This window comes from Ictidomys tridecemlineatus, chromosome 7, assembly GCF_052094955.1.
Source record: "Ictidomys tridecemlineatus isolate mIctTri1 chromosome 7, mIctTri1.hap1, whole genome shotgun sequence".
Taxonomy (NCBI): Eukaryota; Metazoa; Chordata; class Mammalia; order Rodentia; family Sciuridae; genus Ictidomys; species Ictidomys tridecemlineatus.
Genome location: NC_135483.1, coordinates 127,327,773 through 127,344,656, shown reverse-complemented (window position 1 = coordinate 127,344,656; position 16,884 = coordinate 127,327,773). Strand labels below are relative to the sequence as shown.

The 16,884-nt window shown below is 36.0% G+C and overlaps 1 long non-coding RNA gene across 3 annotated transcripts; it reads right to left on the bottom strand.

Moving 5' to 3' along the window:
- Positions 1–1,110: 1,110 nt before the first annotated feature.
- Positions 1,111–12,825, bottom strand: LOC144365325 (uncharacterized). 3 transcript variants are annotated; one of them, XR_013423633.1, is made up of 5 exons: positions 12,578–12,825; positions 12,123–12,283; positions 8,652–8,742; positions 5,237–5,276; positions 1,111–1,355 (listed from the first exon to the last, which is right to left on the bottom strand). It is a non-coding gene; the product is annotated as an uncharacterized LOC144365325 (long non-coding RNA). The 3 variants fall into 3 exon arrangements; XR_013423632.1 differs by lacking the exon at positions 5,237–5,276; XR_013423634.1 differs by lacking the exons at positions 5,237–5,276; positions 8,652–8,742.
- Between the last annotated feature and the right edge of the window lie 4,059 nt (positions 12,826–16,884).

Sequence of the window (16,884 nt, the reverse complement as noted above, 5' to 3'; positions counted from 1 at the left end):
TTCCAGCCCTCTTGGAGAAGTGCAGCATCTGTGGAGAGTGGTGACAGAAGCAGAAGTCAGCTCTACTTCATACCTTATGTTGAGTCTCTGGCTTCTAATCAGTCCTGGTTTCTATCCAGACCCAAAGAATGGCCATGTTTAAGAGCAAGCCATCCTACCGAGTATGCTCCATTGACTGGGTACTGAGTCAGCAGTCATTTAGGCAAGAGGTGTAAAGAGTTTTAAGAGTTAATTTTATTTCTGTTTGCTCATCCTCTCTTTTGATTTTTTAGACAACATTTGATATAATCAGTCTTCTAGATAGGCAAGTAGCAGTGGAATGGGTGCATTTAAAATAATACACCAAGCCAAATCATTAATATGTTGGCTTTCTTTTAATCATTTCATGGGCTTTATAGTTATTTAAAAGCTGTGCACATATGGAAGGCTTCGTTACTACTATAATTAAGGTGGCTAGAGATTTTAAAGTCCACATCTATGTATTGTTCCAGCTAAGATTTTTTCTTGTCCTTCCATTTCTTCTTTCCCTTGCCTTTCTGATGTTTCTTCACCCTTGTCCTTCAGACTAGTAAATTAAGTTCCCAGTATATGGAGGTACCGTCTGTTCCTGTGCTATAATGAATGCCCGCTCATTAATCAAAGAGCAAAGATCCTGACAGAGATGTCCCTTTTTCTTCATAAGCCAGGTGTCACGATGCAGTGTCAGAGGCTTGTCAGAGGTTTCTGGTCTACAGCACCCTAACAAAATCCACAAGAGAGACAGAAGAATTCTATAAATGATGACCAAAATGAGATCAGTCAGAATGCTGGTTTAATAAATTTAAAAAGATTAAATTTAAAGGACTCTTTTTACTCTCTTTCATGGAGTAAAAAGAGTCCTTTAAAAATTACTTTCTAATCTTTGTACTTCACCTGTTACACAGAAGGTTATGAAATTTCTCTTAGAAGATGAGAAATATAATTAGTATTTGTCATAATAAGATCGATTTAGTGAGTAACTTGGTAAATTCGGGGCAAACAAATGTCATGGATATCTGTTTATTTTTTGATTCCAAAATAAATAATAAGAAATGAGTGAAAAATTTAAAAAACTAATCACTTCTCTAGTCATTTTGCTAAAACACTCTTTATTTTTAATTGAAATTGAAGAGTTTGCTATGTGAGTGAAAATTTCAGACTTCTGACCCTGCAGACAGGGTTGATGTTTGTTCCCGTTCCACAATCTCAGTCCAGGATTGGCTATTACAGGGACTGGTTGTCTGCTGTGACTTCATGTTGCCAAGAAATGATTGGTTCTCATGTCACTATTCGGTATCTTCATAAAATTTCTTGGGGAGAATTATTTTTTCTGAATCCTGAGTTTTAAGGAAAAACAGATAAGAAATCAGAAAAATATTGTAATCCTACAAATCTTAAAGCTAAATAGTCAACAAAAATCATTACTAGAACAACTTCAAATCAAAGCACAAGAAATGATAACATGGAGACTCCAAGAATAAAGCTGATATTTCTGAGAGCTGAGGTGGGGATTTAGGTAAAGAGAAAAATATATAGTCTCAGAGAATGCACCCAAGAGCCACAGGGAGGAGAAAAGCACAGGTATAAATTTTGAGCAGCAAGCTCTTGGCCCATGCCCTTATGTCAAATGAGGGAAATGCACAAGCACAAGAAAACTGGTGGGAAATTGCACAGCTCCAACCTGACTCCACCTCCAGTCCAGCCCTAATACAGCCCTTCTATAAATATTGGACCCCTAGATTAAGACAGAGCTTCTCCCTGATGGCACACATTCTCCTTTGAATGTTTTCTACCTTCCTAAATAAACGTCTGCCTATGCCTTTTGTCTGGCTTGTGCTGAAGTTCTTTTCCATTACGTATGCCAAGAACTCTCTTGGTCCTGAGTTGAATTCCCCGGCTTCTCTGGGAACTCCTCGGATCCTTATCCAGAGACATCTCTTCCCCCAAAGCAGAACCAGGACAGGTACAACAAAGAGATATGTATGTGGTCAAGATTCTTATGAGTCAGCCTTGCTTAGTTAGAGAGTTGCCAGCTTACAAATGCGTGTGTGTGGTCCTATCTGTAGATACTGGTTCATCATTCTTGCCAATAAAATAAGTACTAATATATTCATAAATATAGTATGCTTCATATAAATTCTGATTGATGCTCTAAGAACAAACAAATTTTGGAATCAAAATAAGCCATAAGTCTTAAATTGGTAATTGTGACATTTGATTCTGTATGGTTCCTTTAACTTTGCTAGTAGATGAGAATGTTAATTTGCTCAAATACTATCCAAAAATATTCACTGGAATTTTACAGGGTTTGGATTAACTCTTCAGGTTATAGTTCTTTGCAAATGATATTAAACTTAGTACCTTTTATATACTAAACAATTCATAGTCATAATATCAAATATAAAGCATAGAGAATATTAAAAGCATTTCAAGAAAGATAAATCAGATCTTGGTCAAATGTTTTAAATCATAATAAAACATTCATTTATTATATCTTTTTAAGAGAAATGTCCTCAAACTTTTAATATAACCCTCCTTATCAGAGCAAAAATGATTCTTGTGTATTATTATGAATACTCTTTACTATTACACAAAAGAAAGTGCTATGAAAATACAGAATAATTTATGATTTGTGTACAATATTCCTGTGATTTTGGAGGAATTTCAATTTTTAATTCCTAGATTCCCCAAATTAGGGTTTATCAAGAATATAGAAATACTAACCTATTCTTTCAGTAAATTGAAGTTAAAGAGCATATTTAAATTCAGTAGACAGACTGAACAGTTGAATCTCTAGGGTGCAATTTGACTAATTCCCGTGTTACTAAACCTGTTCAATGACAATTAAGGTTTCCAAATATCATGGTACCAATATAGGGTAACTGACATACTATTTTGCTCCGTGAGGCTCAGAGAAAAATTTAGATGAAGGGGCTAAGGTTAAACTGCCAAGGCACTTGTTGGGAACATCAGATATAGTGGGACAGACTTTAACCCCTTGTAATAACTTTGAATATTATTCAAAATAGGTTGTTTTCTAGGAGGGACATGAATTGCCATGAAGAAAGAAACACTCACTCCTTGACTCAAAAGCATTTCGAGTTATGCTAATGATAGCTTAGAACAGAGATTTGTTTTCTGTGCTGCTGATGCCCTTGGGAACACTCTTCTGCCGGCCTTGATCTTCTGGAAGGAACAGGATTGTTGTGATATTATAGGTTGGCTGCATACAGGGCAGCTTTATAAAGCTAAACTCTGTAACTGAAAGGTTGTTTTAAGACCAACAGGGCTAGAAAATAAGAAGTAGTTTTCAGCTGCATGAGCATTGTTTAATTATTCACCTAAGTTGAACTTAATTGTTATTATTTGGATGTGAGGTGTCCCCAAAAAGCTCACATGTGAGACAATGCAAGAAGGTTTGGAGGAGAAATGACTGGGTTGTAGCCTTAATTTAACCAGTGAATTGATCCCTGATGGGATTTACTGGTAATTGGAGGCAGGTAGGGGTGTGCCTCCAGGAAGTGGTTCATAGCAGGTGTAGCTTTGGGATATATATTTGTATGTGGCAAACGGAGACCTCTCCGCTTCTTGATTACCTGGTGAGCTGCTTCCCTTCGCCATACTCTTCTGCCATGATGTCCTGCCTCACCTTGAGCCCTGAGGAGTGAAGCCAGCCTCTTATGACTGAGACCTCTGAAACTGTGAGCCCCTAAATAAATCTTTCCTCCTCTACAGTTGTTCTTGTCAGGTCCTTTAGTCAGAGCAGCGAAATAGCTAAGATACCAGGTTTGAGTGGAAGACTATACAAAGACCTAGGGAGAGAGTCTATGGAATTCCAGGGTGCTTTGTAATTCTGTCCTTATGTCCAATAGGATAAAGATGAAAGCAAGACATTTGGGGTTGTGGTAAGTGGGCTGGAATAGAAATGAGGAGAGATCCAGGTTTGAGCTTTGGTTCTGTGTGGCACTGGAACCGCCACTTACTCTCACTCTGAAGACTTGTTCATAACAGGCTGAGTTGGATGCTTTCTTTGAATGATTGTGTCAGTAAAGGACTGGTTTTAACTGCTACAGCATGGTTCATCTCTTTATTTATTCCAATTCGACTATTCCAACTATTTCTGGTTTCAATTCTTATTTCTCCACTTCATCTTCCACATTCCTGGTGATTTCGCTACTCTATTCTAATTCCTCATTTACTTCCAATTTTCTACAAAATGAAATGAATCTCTTTTGTGTGTCATTTGAAACTCTTTATGACTTGGTTCTGAGTTATATTCCCAGCCTCATCGCACTTTAGCCACTGAAATACACCATGGTTACACCTTGCGCACAAAGGAATGAGACATGTGAAAATGACTGATTTTGCTCTGGCCTTATTCCTTACTTTGCCTGTGTGAACTTATGCTAGCTACCACACTCCAAAGGAATTCCCTTCATCACCATTTGTACCTCACATTCTTCCTTTAACTGTACAAAATCCAAATGAAATCTTCTTTGACTTCCCACCCTAAGAGGAGCTGATTGTTTCTGAGTTTATGCACCATTTTTATATTTAGCACATACTTCTGTGTGATTGCACTATATTCAATTTCTTTAGTCATGCATTCTTTTCCTTATTGGCAGCCTTTGGCTCATATTTCTTTTTGTGTATCTAGTTTCTCATGTGTCTAGTAGTTGTTACCTAGTGGGAACTCAATACATGTTTGATTTAATTTAACTTTATACGTGGGAACCATGAGCATTTTCTTTCCCATTGCATGCTTCAGCACCAATACAACATCTGAAATAAAATATGTACTTATTAAAATTTTGTTAAAGAAATTAATAGTAATGGATTAGTAAGTGTGTTAATAGTTTTTTGAAGATATCAATTCCAAGTTTATCTTGGTTTTTGAAGGATAATTTTTAACTAGGAGATGGTGATAATGTGATGGGAACATAATTTATTTTGGAATATGGCACTAATCTAGCTTTAGTGAGGAGAAATCGAAGTTAAAAATTTGAATTCTCCCTTTAAGTTATTCATACTTAGAAAATGGGTCTCAAAATTGGTCTTTTTATGCTTCTCATTGTGTACTGTATTTGAAGGCCAAGACTTTAACCCTTGTTCTCCCATGTGTATGTTATATTACTAGTTCCTTATAATGCCATTTATAATCTATATAATCTTTATTAGTTTCCTCATTTTAAAAATGAGGATGCTAATTATTACTCACTCTGTAGGGATGATATGAAGTCAGTGTGTTGCTTTGTTGTCTAATAGGGCCAAACAAAGAAAAGAAATTAGTATTCTATCAATATGAACACAATTAAAAAGTCAGTCTTCATGTTTAAACCAATTCCTCTCTTATACTTCAACACTATCCTAAGAAGGCCCTATCCTGTGGATGTGAAAATTGCCTTTTACCTTCATTTGTAGGGGGAAGGTATCATTTCTTTGATATAAAAATGATTCAATAGTTTGATTCTTCTTATCCACACATAATATTCAACTCAAGGTACCACAATAAAATGCCATAGATGGTGTCCTTAAACAAAATAAATCCATTTTTTATAGTTCTGCAGGGCATGAAATTCAAGCTCAAGGTGCCATCATGGCCAGGTTTTGGTAAGGGAACTGTCCCTGGAAAGCAGACAGCTGCTTTTCTAATGGGTCCTAACGAGGCAAAGAGAGTAAGCCAGCTTCTTAAAAAGACATTAATCCTATCAGGTCAGGGCCTCATTTAACCTTAATTAATCCCTGAAGGTAATATTTCCAAACTGAGTTGCATCAGGGGTTGAGATTTCAACACGTGATATTTGGGGAGGAAATAATTCAGTCCATAGCACTACACAAAATAACCATGGATTCTTCCATTCTATACCACCAGAGTTTTAAGGACTATTTGTGCTTCATCCTATTTCTGCATTTTAATGAACTGTCTCTATGTATATGCTTATGCACACGTCCCATATATTTATATATACATATACATATATACACACAGGCACACATATGTACAGAAGCATATGCATACATTTTGGATTTTTGAATTTATTTTTGTCTCTTATATCTATGAACCAAAATACTCCCAAACCAAAACTTCTATTGTCTACAATTAAAGGTTAATCAGGTCTTTTTTTGGCAAGGAAGAAAAAATTGTCTACATTTTTGTTAATGTTATGAATTAGCAGGAGATATTCAGAAATAGAGTTGCCTACATGTTGTTTGAAAATTGTTTACAGCAAATAATGAACAAAGCAAATCAGATTGCCAAAGGCCTAGCTGTTGAGAAAGTGTAGCACATTATTAATTAAAATACAAGTCAGCTTTTCCAGCACTTGTAGCCTGTGGGTATCGAATGTACTCCACTTGATTGAATCAGGTAGTGGCAACACAGGCATTTTTTATTTTGTGCTGGAAGGGATAACAAAAATGTAAAGCTGTTTTCTGTTCCTTCATTTGAAAAAAATATTATTTTGGAATAGAGGCCTACCAGCTGCAGCAAACAGGCAGAAATAATATAAAATCTACATTATACCCTTGCACTGTGATTTTAAACAAGGGGTCTACCACCTCAGACACTGTCATGGCATTGTATTATAGGCAGACCTTTGTCTATGGCCAGGGAAACAGTTTCCATGGAGATGCAAGGCATTTGACAATGGTTACTGTTTTGGTGAAGAAAATTAATCCAAGCAGGAGACCAGTTTATAGTTATAAGATTTTTTTTTCTCTGTAAGAGGAGGGGAAGAAAAAAATTGAGAAGTAGCATAGAAGAAAAGCAAATCTGCCTTTTGGGTATTCTTTATAACTGAATAAGGAGTGCTGAAGTCAGTGAAATTTTGAGAGACCACAAACTATGTTTCCAATTTCAATACTGATGGGAATTCTCAGGTGAAACAAAAAAATAGTAAAGAGAATATGATGTTCTATAATACTCTTAAATATTTAGCTCACCCCTAGGATAAGTCAGGAAATAATGCTGAGAATGTTTTTTGTTTGGTTGTTTTTTTTTTTTTTAACACTATGGGTTAATTCAATTAGAAGTAGATACCTTTTAACTCTGCCTTGTCCCAAGCACTTCATAGGCAGAGATCCCTTTTTGTTCATTTCCATATTTCCTTTATTTCAACACTTGGGAAAATAATTGAAATGATAGGTTTTTCCATAAATGTTTGTTGAATGTCATGGACATGTCAAACTGTGATGCTCTATAGAGCAATGAATACAATAATTTGAAAGGACTTAAGCTCCACCCAGTCAGGCATCCCCTCTAGGTTCAATTTAGACAACACTGAAAGATTTATTAACACTTTCAGGCAACTTGTGTCGAATAGAACAGAGAAACATTAGGACTGTTTTCAGCAATGCCTAGTGAAGGCACAGAGTCTGTGAGTGGGTAGAGCCACAGACAAAAATTTAGAGAAAGGCAAATGCCTCTCTGACCTGTGGAATCTTTGACCAAGGACCCCTTTCCACCCACCATCAATGTCCCTCTGGGTAGAATTAGTCATGCCTGGCCATTGGACTGAGCTATATCCTCTGTGATTCCACTCATAGCTTTCAAATCTCTGTGGTAGGTACTAAGGAATCAAGTTAACCTCTTACCCTTGAAAGCAAATTCCCTGAGTTTAAATTAGTGCGTTTCTACAACTCTCAAGTTCTGGCATGAAGTGAAGCAATTTGACTTGCAAACAAATCCACTTAATTCTTCTCTGTGCTTCCCTCTAGGTCAGCCTCACTCTAATTCATAACTACTGAGAGCCTAGTAGGTCTTTTTTCATCATTTAGAAGGGTTTACCTAAATAAGGAAACTGTGCTGATTTAGGTTCATCATGTCTCAACAAGTTCCTTTAGCCTCAGAAAAGTGTCAGCTACGTATGTACCATGCAGTAGCACCTAGAGTAAGAGAGCTGGCTTCTGCTTCAATTCCAGAAGCAACCATCAAGCCTACTCGTATTTTATCATGAAAGTGGCAAATTACGTTTCTTCCTCTCTTTTTTCCTTCCTTTTCTCGATTCTTATAAAATGCATGCTAAATCTGTTTCTCCTTGTTGAAGCCTCTCATTCCTTGTTTCTAGTGCTCAGTATGAAGTCACTGAATTGGTTTCATTTTCAGCTTTTTCCTTGTCAACATTCCTGTCTTATTCTTTCATTCTGTCTGCTTTAGGTTTAAAGTAGTTTTATTCCTTCCAAATCCCTATTCTGCTCCCTTCCCCTCCAAAAAAAAAAAAACAAAAACAAAAAAAAAGAAACCACCTCAGTAATTAAGGGCACATATACAAGAGCATAAATTGGCCAGCGTATCTGTATTTAAACTCTCCTCTCCCTTCTCCCAGGTGTTTAAGCTGTTTGCATGGCCAGGAGACAGCCGTTTTCAAAGCCATCTTGGCCTTTCCTGTTTTCTGCTTCCTCTCTTGTGGGAATGTAAATCTTCATTGCTATAGAGCAACTGATCGTGACCTTATGTGTTAGCAGTTCTGTTCCCTGAAAACTAAAAATAGGCCTTAATCTTCTCAACATGTGAGGATCCAAAAGGGGCTCTTTGATTAATAGCTGCCTATATGTAGTGGCATCAGTGTCCTCCTCAGGGCAGACTGCAAGTGGGGGGAGGAGTGCTGCTGAGGGGGGCAGAGCTGCAGTATTACCATTTGTTATGGATGACTTGTTTTGTCCCCGGAGACCAGCTCCTTCCTGACTTTTGTGCTCCATCTAGAAGGCCACTTCTGTAGGCAAACACTGTGAAAAATACACCAGCAAACATGCAAACATAGGTTGTGTGTTTTTCTTTGATTTTGAAATTTAATTCAGTTTTTATTTCCATGGGATATGTCAGCTCTCATAAATTGTATACAACTACATTTCACTGCATAATAGAATTCTAGAGAACCTAGTACTCAGTGGTGCTTCAACAATTAAACAAATCTCCCTTCCCCCTCCCCCCCCCAAAAAAAGATGTAGGCATCAGACTCCAATTTATAGTCTTTTTTTTTTTTTTTTTTTTTTTAAATCACTGGTTGCCTTTGTAGTGGTGAATGAGATTCCAACTGCTGGTAGGTCTGATAGACTCAACACCTGCCCATATTTGAAATCCACATTCAAGTACACATTGGGTCAAACCCTAACCAGATGTAGGTACACACCCAAGTTATTGGATTTCTTGATGATGAATAGAAAGCAGACAAGGCACCTGTCTGGTTTCAGCAAGGATTTGCATAAAAATGAAGGAATAGTACACATGCTTATGTAAAGTGTTGATTATCAGGATCACCTCTATATATGTAAAAATCAAAACAAAATAAAAAAACCACAATGCAGTTTTTTTGAAATGAAACCATGTGAAGCCTTCTAAAGACTCATAAACATTTCCTAACAGTTGGGAATGTGTTGATCAAGGCTGCAACCACGTTAGAATGATTTGATTTCCTGACAAATTTATCCTCTGAAGAAGCAAAATGCTGTAATATGCCAATCAGTTAGCTATGAGATTACAATAGGCTGTTTGCCCCTTGATCTTTTTTGTCTAAGGCAGAGAAGGGATGAAGATTAGGAAACAAACTACCCGTGGAGACAGGGTATCCAAAGATAAAGACTGTTTATACTGAAGAGCAAATCTTCATGGTCTGTAATATGGCTGCTGTAAACTTTTGGGAATTCAGATTTCTTAACTCAAATCCACTGAATTGAAGAGGAATTCCCTAAAGAGAATAAATCTTTAAGATGTAGAGATAAATGGCAGGAGGTGGAGTGGGGATTCCAGGGGTTTTTTGTTTTGTTTTGTTTTGTTTTGATTTTTAATACCTGAATGGTTCTGTTTTGTTTTTTTCTTAAAGTCACTCAGGTGAAGCATTATCTATCTGTAAACAATATCTTTCTCAACCCACAAGCCACCAGACTGTTTATAATTACTTCTTTTGAGACAACTTTTATCTTTGTTCTAACTCATGAGTTTTCTAGAAGGTCTTGGTAGTAATAATTTGATTCTGGTTGAAAATGCATTTAAACATTGGGTCTTATGTTTTGAATCTTATTTTTAATATGAAAATATACCTTATACTTAGACCAAGTGTGAGAAATAATTATTCTCAAGCATGATTGCCATTACTATAAGTAAATATCTAGACTAGGTTTTTTGCATGCAGAAAGAAATTCCATGGGATACATGCTTTGCAGTTGAGAATTTACGATGGCAACTCTTATATAGTGATCCCAATTGCCACTTAAGACTCCACCAACCCAGTTGGCATGAATTCCGTTCTCTCTCTGCTACAGGCCACCCCTCACCGGCTGCATTCAGCAAACTTATAGAGTACTTTTTTTGTCATTATGTCTAGTCATATTAGTCTTTATTTTATAAGTACAGCTATACTTGCAGTGTGTATATTCTTCTGCTACTTGAAGGTGTTTTCCTGAAAACCTTCCATTATGGTTGCTAATTCTAATGCTCGAAGTCAGAGGGTCACAATGAAACCTGAGAGTGCAATCAGTCAGTCAATCTTTAACTTCCAGTGTGCTGAATTATTGTCCCCCTGGTACTATAACCAGTTTATTTTTTTCTCTTCAATGCTTGGCTTAGACTCCAGTAGTGGAACCACTTAGAATTGAATTTACCTGCTACAGGTGGACCACTTTATTTCTATTGCCTCCATCAAAGACAGAGGGGTTGGGAAAGCAGATTCAAATATAGACAGTCTGACAACCTTTTTCATGTGTATGCTACCACTGGTAGCATGGTAGACAGTTTCCCCTTTTCCTGCCTGGGTGACCTGTCTGATTGCTACTCTAAATCTACTCTTTTCTGTGCTGTACCTTGAAATGCTGGTATCTGTGGATATTATATTTGAGCGGCCTTGCTGTTTACCATTTTGTTGTATTTGATTAATTGAAGGTGGTGGTGGGAGATGGGCAACATGGGGAAAAGGAAAGATCTGTATTTATTCTCCATCTCCCTTCTTTCCTCCATTCTGGGATGTGACTTTAATATTGGCTGCATTTTTTTTTTTTACCTTAAGATCATACTTTCCTTTTATGGTGCTTCTTCCAAAATTAATGCTTTCTGAAAGGCTATGTTCTGCCCCTGACCCTTCAAACCTAAGAGTAATAATGGTTTAACATTATTTCTTGTTTCTGGGAGCTCCACGATTCCTATTGGTTCCCTTAAACTTGCCCACATCTCTGCATATAGTTCCTTTATTGATTCCTTTTTTAATTACCACTTGTTTCTCACCAGGATCCTGACTGGTAAATGTCCAAAGGCTCATGGTCAGGTCCCATTTTAAGGAGTCCACTAATAGCTTTTTACTCTCAAGGAGGCTTATCTTCCTTGTTTTTCCCTGAACTTGGGTTGTGAATTTTCCTAGGCCACCATGACTATTTTCAATAATTTTGAGTCTAATTCAAATGTTGTTGGATTCTTTTGAGGGGAGACAGAGAATTGCCTCTATCCTTTTCCTCTCAATTAATCTCTGTTTCTTACAAAAATTAGCTCAGCTCTTTCAATAATCTTTAGGTTATATTAGTTACTTATCAAATTAAAAATAAATAGTTATTTGCCATCAGAAAAAAAGCAAATTAAACCATAGTGAGATACTATTGCACACCAAATAAAGTAACTATAATCAATAAACAGATAACAATTAGCAATTATGTGAAGAAGTCAAACCCAATATTCTACTGGTAGGAATGTAAAGTGACACAGTCACTTTAGAAACTCTTTTTAGGTGCTGAGTAAGTTAAACATAGATTTTTGTCATCTGATTCAGCAATGCCACTTCTAGCTATATGCCTAAGAGAAATGAAAATCTATATCCCCATCAAAACTTGTTTGCAAATGTTCATAGCAGCTTAATTCATAAGAGTCTAAAAGTATAAACAACTCAAATGTCCATCAACTTTTGGAAGGATAAACAAAGTATGGTACAGCTATGCAATGGAATATTATCTGTCAATAAAAAAGAAGTTACTGATAAATGATGTAGCATGGCTAAACCTTGAAAATACAATGTGACAGATGACAGGAACAAAAGGCCACATTTATTCAATTAACTTATATTAAGCAAAAATAAGCAAATCTGTAGAGATAGAAAATAGATTAATGAGCTAGATGTGGTGTCACATACCTGTAAATCCAGTTACTTGGGAGGCTTTGGCTGGAGGATCACACACATCTGAGGTCAGACTAAGCAATTTAGCAAAGCCATGTCTGAAATTAAAATAAAAAGGACTGGGAATGTAGCACAGAAGTAGATCCCTTCTGAATTTAATTCCTAGTACTCCCACCCTGAAAAAAAAATGATATATATATGTGATTAGTGATTGCCTAAGCCAGTCCAGAGAGGGAGTGAAATGGGGAGCCAGAACTAATGAATATACTGGGTTTTTTTTGGCTGATAAATATATTTAAACATTGGTGATGATAATAGTTGTGCAACTACGTGAATATACTGAAAGCCACTGAATTACAAACTTTAAAAGGGTGAATTTTTGATATGTAAATTATATCTCAATTATAAAAATAGATAAATGGCTAGATAAAGGAATAAAAAAGGGATAAATAGAAAAATATAGTCCTCACCTCATAATGACCTTTCTCAATATCTAATCAGTGAGGAAAAGTCATGCTAGTCAGGCAAAGTGGTAGGAGCTATGAACAGGAAGCACAATTCAAATGAAGTGAAGATGTCAGGAGAAAGGAAGGAGGGGAAAAGAAGGGAAACAGGAAAGGAGGGCAAGAAGAAGAAGAAAGGAAGGAGGAAGAGAGGGAAAAGAATGACAGAGGGAGGCAGGGATAGGTAAGATGGAAAGAAAATGCGGAAAATAGAAGAGCAGAGTTAAAGGCCCTGCATTTCCTGGTAGCCCTGCCAAGTGCATAAGCCATTTTTATGATGTTAGTTAGGCTAGCTCACTCCTGTGTTTTTTCCTCTTTCAAACACCCTTGAGCACAAATGACTACATTAAAAATAGGTGACGACCTGCAAAAATAAGAGAGATGGATTTCCAAGATCAGTTATGAAAAGTTACTCTTAAAAAGTACAGGCTACTATGTAATATAATCTATCCAAATCTGCCACTCCTTAAAAGCCTTGGACTCCTTGGATTATTCCATATCTTCTGTCAAATGAAAGAGTGAAAAGAAAAATTTGAACCAAGAATGCTAAACAACTTCTGCAGTAATTTTATTCTTACTCAAAATAAAACTTGTGTTTACAACACAAGAGTTTTCCAGATGGCCATGCAAATGAGGGCTTAGGAATACACTACATGTATGTTATTGTTGTTTAGTATTTATTGAGCACTCACAGCATGCAAGGTGCTGAAAAATAAATGACATCCACAGTTATTCTAGTTATAACCTTGAATAGCATATAAACCTTGAAGAGCATATAAAGCCATATTGCCTATGTCTTCAATGGATTAATAATGCATGTAATATTCCAAAGGTCAGGGCCCAATCATGTTAATATTGGTGCCAGGAATATATCCTGTTCAAATTAATCTGTTTTCTTTATTCCCTCTCTTTTGAGGGATATTTTTCTTTATATATTTCTAATATTTTATACCATTTCATAATCCCAATACCAAATTTCACTAATAAAGGGTTTTGTTTTGTTTTCTTTTTTTTGTAATATGCAGTATTACAGATGACTAAGACTGGCTTAGATTTTCACTGTTACCAAAATAATCTTCATGGCGATGCTTCTAAATTTGAATCGCTGACCTGGACCTTCCTTTGGAAAAGGGTTGGTTAACTGAAACAATAATCAAAGATCTTCAGTATAGCATTGCTAATTGAGAGAGGAACAATTTTAAAATTTAATAACAAGAGGGTCTTAACTGAATGTAGAGACTAAAAATTATTTACTAAATTGACATACATTCCATTTGCATTCTTCAACCTGAGGCACTCACTTAGAGACTGACGGGAAACTTGTAAAAGGCCCCGTGAAGAAGAATGAATCTTCATAGGCTCCTACAACATTATTCATTATAACAAGGGAAGACAATTACATGCTTTTACATCCATAACATTCCTTAGCTGCCATGTACTGGACTTGTCTACACGGGTGCATATCTCTTGGAATTTGAGACTTCTTCATGAGATAGTATGGTAAATACAGAGTTGAGCTTAATTTTAGCTTGAGCTGATAATATAATGAGATAAACAGAGAAAAGAAAGTTCCAAAATTAAATAAAAAGGTTAACAGAGAGAATAAACCCAATTGTTACAGCTCACCTCTGTGAAGTGATGCTTCTTCTGTATTCTTACACCACACTTTTAAGGCTGAGGTCTCTAAGATGTGTTGGAAAGGACAAATCTAGATTTATTCATTAAGTTTTTAGCTGAACATGATTTGGTTTTTAATAGCAACAGCTATTTGAACCTTGACCATACTTTTGCTATTTGTCTTGAAACAGGAGGCAGGGACTCTATGTTATTATGATTTTTTCATCATAACTTTATTATGATTGTCAATGTTAAAAAAATATGCATTCTTCTAATTTTGCAGTCCTCTAATTTACTCATTAGGGAGAATGATGGTCTAAGATAGTTACTGTTTTGGTGACATGCTGACAAGTGGTGACAGTAATAGATAATTTACAGCAAAATTTGCATATCATTGGCTTCTGGGCATGTATTTATCCTGCACTCTACATGTGTCTGATATATATCTTCATATATGAACATTATATTTGTGGTAAGGACTTTAGATTTTTTTTTCCAATATGAAACAAAATCAATGAAATATCAAATGCTGAAACATTAGTGAATTGGACTGATGATTTTGCTATATGAAGATCAAGATTAAAAACTACTCAACATTTAGCAGTTCCTCTTTGGGATTCCTGGTTCCCTCATTCATCTCTAAAGGGATTTACTTTTCTAGTTTAGCATACTAATGATAAAAAGATTGCCCTGATTTCATAAAAAGCACAAGAAAAAAAGCTTTAAGTATGAATTGATTTTGAAAGAGAATTGATTTTGAAAATTATTTGATAATGTTTGCTGTTGGATTCCTCAGTGACCATTTTTTATACCATTTCATGGACCAAAGGAGTGGAGAGAGAACACTTGAGGAAATGCTAACAGCTCAGAACTCAGCTTTGGAAACTTCCCTTGCCCATGGCGTCTTCTTTCCTCTTTATGCTCTTCACCCACTTGCTCCTGGGCACTTTTGTGAGGAGACTACTATAGAAATGTAGTTGGAACTGTCCTGTGATATCGCATAGCCTCATGGCATTCATAACATAAAAAAAAAAATTAAAAAGAAGAAAAGTTAAAGATAAGCAAGAAGGAGGAAGGGGCAGGGAGGAAGAGGAGAGGAAGGAAAAAGAGAAGGAGAAAGAGGAGGAGGAGAAAGAGGAGGATAACAAAAAGAAGGAAGAGAAGTTGATATCACCACCTGATCTCGGTGAAGCTCTAAGAATCAGAATCTTAGGAATTAATAATTCTTGTTAATATATGATATTGATTCAAGGACAATACTCCTCTACTCAGCATGTATTGCATGTGCAGTCAGAGCTTAATTTCCATATTTCCTTTTAAGATTCTCTTTCATTCATGCCAACCTCTCTACTCAATCACTATTGTCTTTTTCCAGGCCCTTTCCAACTTAATCTGAGAAACTCTCTCCCTGGAATGTCATCTGCCTTCCCAGGGGTCTCATCAAATTTTATTTGCTAATCAAAGCACAGCTGAAGTGCCTCCTCCTCCATGAATCTTTCCTTATTTACTCCTGTCTTCCCTTACCTCTGTCATGTCTAATGTCCTACAGCATTAAAATATAAAATGCTCATAGATAGGTACACATATATAGTAATGAATTCCATATTGTTTCAGTCTACAATAGCCTCTTGAATATAACTCTTGTTTTTCTTCTAAACCACATATAATCATCTGAGAGTTGGAATCCTATTTTATACTAATCTCATTTATGTGTGTATGCATAAAATACATAACATATTAAACATGTATATGTGACAGTGACAGAAGATATTTTGAAAATCTAAGAAGGGTTATATCTTTTTTTTTTCTCTCTCTCTCTCTCTCTGTAAGAAGATGGACAAGGACTTTCAATAGAAACTGTTTTTGATCCTCTTTATTTTTTTAAGTAAAGAGACCAAAGTGGATTGGGTGAGGTGGTAAATTTTCAGTAAATGATCATACCACCTATGTAGGTGCTGCCACTCAGTTTCTATAAAGGAGCTTGGTCTGTTGCTTCTTTACTAACATAAATGTTTGTACAAAAGGCCTGATTAAAACAAGGACTTTGTTCCTTCTATACCAATGAGGTGGGGCAGAGGTGAAGGGTAGGGAAAGGAGTAGAATTTCCTGTAGATAGCATAATCATCCTCATTGTCATTTGTCATTCCAAAATTCTGATTCTTTTATGAAACAGCAATTTTGAGAAAGCATTAGTAACAAAGAAAATAAGAGATTGTTATTTCCAGAGAGCCTCATAAAACAGGTGGAAAAAATTATGATAACCGTGTAATCCACCTACTACCATAGCATAAAGAGAAACTTTCCGTTACAGCTCAGGAATATAAATAGAAGAAAATGGTGGCATTATTATATGAATAAATGAATTAGTCAATCAATCACTGACAAAGCATACTCTGTAATCAAAAGATTTTTCATGTTAAGATTAATTTCATGTAATACATAAATATTACATAAACCCCTTTGACATTGAGTTATATATATAAGAAAAAAATGCATTTTTAGAAGCCAAAGAATGTAAGACATTCAGGAAACATTAACCTGGATTTCAGGATCTGGGTGGCCACTAGCCAAAAATTTGAGGTTTCTTTTAAAGGCAAAGAAAATCCACTTGACTACTATAGTAGTTAGTAGGCATGTGGTTATTTTAACCATGCCAG